A 3,845-nucleotide genomic window follows, 5' to 3' on the forward strand; every position below is an offset into this window, starting at 1 on the left:
AATTGGGTGTGGTTTCCCCATCTTCAGTTTAAACAGAACTTTTGATGGTCTGAGATAGTTTTCTCTGGCAATACCTCCCAGTCACATATTTTGTTTAACAAGTCCATAGACCCGACTGTTATTGACATGAGCTGAGGTTAATGACAAATGAGCAGCACCAAGTAACCAGACTCAGACACTGAATACAAAGGTAAGTGAGTTTATTTACAGTGACGTCTCTGGGGAACCAGGCCTGAAAAGGTAGGAAGCAGATAATGAGTAGTGGTCCAGAGAATGTCTCTTAAGATTGAGCTGTCAATCGTAACAATAAATAAATTTTTCTTATAGAAATCCAGGAACGACAGTGCGTGTAAGGAGACATCCCTTGAAGGAGATCGTGATCTTCAGGCAGAGTGACCCGGTTCCAGGAAGGCAGGTAAGTGATCAGGTATTTACAGACGAGGCTGGGTGTTTGGGTCCTGGTGGCTTTAAGGAAGGCTTGGTGGCAGGCAGTTGATTCAGATGAGCTCCTAGTTATTTCCAGACTGGTCTCTTTGTGGTGTGGCCTCCTTTGAGAAAAACACAGGCGGGAACAAGATTATTACTTTTGATTAGAACTTTTAATAGAGCGGCTGTTAGCTACTACCATTGCAGTGTGATGCTTCAGCGAAGATCCAGACCCCGAGTGAGCCTTAAGTAGGGCAGGAGCTCATCAGATGGATCACCAACAGTGAACTTTCCTTGACAGGTTTAATCTGTGACATGGAACATGGTGTTAATGTGCATGGAGGCAGGAAAATTTGGACATATCGCTGTGGGGTTGATAATGCATTCCACTGGGAAAGGTCTGATGAAGCGAGACGTGAGGTTCTTGGGCTTGTCCTTAAGTTGGATATCCCTGGTAGAAAGCCAAACCCTCTGTCCAACCTGGTAGACTAGTGCAGCTGAATAGTGTTTGTCAGCGATCCTCTTGTTTTGCTTGGCTGTCCTCATCAGCACCTCCTTGGGTAGTAGCCAAACTCTCCTGCATCTGCGGAGGTGATGTTGCACTGAAGGGACAGACAGTTCAGTCTCGACACTAGGAAACAGTGGGGGGTTGTAACCCAGAGATGCTTCAAACGGTGACACACCAGTAGCAATAGAAGTCAGTGTTGTGTGCGTACTCTACCCGAGAGATGCTTTAACCAGGTGGAAGTATTGCTACTGACCATACATTGTAGGGCTGCTTCCAGCTCCTGATTGCAGCACATGGTCTGGCCATTAGACTGAGGGTGGTACCCCGAGGAGAGACTGACTGTGGCTTCCAAGGCATTGCAAAAATCCTTCCAAGCACATGAAATGAACTGAGGTCCTCAATCAGATACTATGTCCATGGGGATCCCATGGATCCGGAAAACATTGTACCAGGAGTTGAGCGGTTTCAAAAGCTGTAGGCAGCTTGGATAGGGGCACAAAGTGGGCAGCTTTGGAAAAACGGTCGATAATGGTTAAAATGACTGTTACCTTGGGAGGGAGGCAGGCCGGTGACAACGCTGACCCCACGAAGTCTACTTACCGACCAAAGGTGAACCTTTCCTGATAACTGAAGTGACCTGAGAAGTCACCAAAGGTAAAGGCTGAAGTGTTATTTGGTGTACCTGAGTCCGGCGCAAACCGAGTGCGGAGACGTTGTGCCATATCCGGTTGACTCACACTTGATAAAAATTTAAGTAAAAATACTAATCTTATTTTCCTCCTTTCCTTAAAACTACTTGCCTTTCCAGAATCTATGTTTAATGTGCCAGTAAACCTTTTGGTTTATTCAACATCTGAACCGATGTTTACTGTTTCAATTCTGAGTGTTGAGTTGATATTGATTAAGTTCAGACGTGGGCTCATATCGTCAGGGGTGCAGACGCAGACAGGATTTTTGAACTCGGGGAGACAAAACATTCAGCAAATGATTTCCCTCCAAGTAAGTTATTAAACAAACATCTTGCCAATCAACACTAACAATGTATATAATTGAAACTGTTATTTGTTTAAAAATACCAGTCACGGACCAAAACCTGCCTATTCACACTTCAAACAACAACAAAGTAATTTTTTCTGCTGTGGTGCAATAATTTAACATAAACATTAAAGCAAGAGCATCAGAAGCATTGTAATGTGTGTGAGGGGGCCATTAGTGGAGCGGGGTGGGTCTGGGGGTCCTCCCCCAGAAAATTTTGAAATTAGTAGATGCAGTTTGCTGCATTCTGGTGTATTTTACCAGGCTCCTATACGTTTACATAAAAAAACTTGATTAAATAACAAAATAGAGACAGATTCTAGTTGAATCATGCTGTTTTTAAACTCACTGCTATAAGCTATGATAATGAAATTAACGTGACAATTTATCCCAAACAATGACTTTAGAGGTGAATTTTACTCTTATATTGTTTGTTTTTGATTTAGTTTATTTGTAACATGTCATTGTTCCAAGCATCTGCATGTTAAAATATTAACAACACAATGAATGGGTTGATATTAATAACAAGCTCTGACTGTCAGCTCCTATCATGGAGATGGATTAAATATTGGGTTTGTTTTACTGCCACCTGAAGTCAGTCAGCTTTAAAAAAGTCAACAAAATATATCGTGAATAAATTAAGAGGTAATTGTTCTTGTTTTTCCTCATTAGTGTTTATTGTGAAGTTGGTCTTAAATGCACTATGATGCAGTTTACTTGGCATCTGAAAATACATTTCCTCAAAGGTATTTTGAATCTGAAAAGAGCTTCACTGAGTGAGCAGTAGTGTTAAGAGCAGCAGACAGTTAAGTTTTACTTTCACTTTGCTTTGTTATTGCCGAGAGCCTGCAGGAGTCATTATTAACATTATTAACATTTTTGTGCATCCAAATAAACATTTGTTCAATATCAAATCTTGCTAAATGACTGCAGTAATTATGATTTATTATAATAATTTGGAATTATTACATTGCTTGCTAGTTTTTTTAAACTTACTGTTCGGTTTTGACTCCGATAGTTGAAGTTCCTTTGCTGAGTCACCCTTATAAGCGTCTCTGTTTACTTTAATGTAGGAGCCCAATCCGGATTTGACGTGTCGTACAAGTCAGCCCTCCCTGAAGACATAAAAAAATCAGTACAACAAAGACAAAGGTAGAAAGCTAACAGTACTATTCAGTCATGTTGGAAAAACTTTAGAGTACAAACTTAGCATTCAGATTTTATAATGCTGTCTTTGAGCGTAAGAAAAGTGCTTCCAAATAAAATACACTATTAATAGTAAACCATTATCATTTTCATACAAGAATCGAAGAAAAAAGTTTGGGGAAACACCACAAACAAAACAAATTAATAGAACTTGCACCTAGCAATCATGTTGTTTAAATTATGTAAGTATTACACTTAGTACACTTGCTGATTATGTATGTATTTTGTTTATTTTATTACTGAATATTACTTTGTACATATTGTAACCAATATGGAGTTCTGTGTTTTTATGGGTGTTATTTTTCTGTTCCTCTTGTTATTTTGTGTATTTACCATAATGAATTTTATGTGTGCTTTGGTAACTCTGTGGTTCTATCACTGGTAATGTTTGTCTGCTGGCATTTTGGGCCTCACAGCTAGACCTCATAACAAAAGAGCCTAGCTGCAACTTGTGGCTATGATTAAGCCATCATGACTCAAAAAATGCATCACCAACATTAAAGACTAGGACATTTATTTGATTATGAAGCTTGTCAATGCAACTGATGTTAACAATTAAAATATACTGTCTGTAGCATACAGATGTAGGCAGAGCGAGTGCTTACAGGTTTAGCATAGTGTCGCTAAGCTAACCACAGCAGAGACTTATCATAAACAGAGCAGTCAACAC

General features: G+C 39.8%; 1 long non-coding RNA gene across 1 annotated transcript; it reads right to left on the minus strand.

The window, feature by feature from the left end:
• Positions 1–252: 252 nt before the first annotated feature.
• LOC106529255 (uncharacterized) lies at positions 253–2,990 on the minus strand. The gene is made up of 3 exons (XR_001311616.1): positions 2,966–2,990; positions 626–734; positions 253–548 (listed from the first exon to the last, which is right to left on the minus strand). It is a non-coding gene; the product is annotated as an uncharacterized LOC106529255 (long non-coding RNA).
• Positions 2,991–3,845: the final 855 nt, after the last annotated feature.

This window comes from Austrofundulus limnaeus, unplaced genomic scaffold (genome assembly GCF_001266775.1).
Source record: "Austrofundulus limnaeus strain Quisiro unplaced genomic scaffold, Austrofundulus_limnaeus-1.0 Scaffold431, whole genome shotgun sequence".
Lineage (NCBI taxonomy): Eukaryota > Metazoa > Chordata > Actinopteri > Cyprinodontiformes > Rivulidae > Austrofundulus > Austrofundulus limnaeus.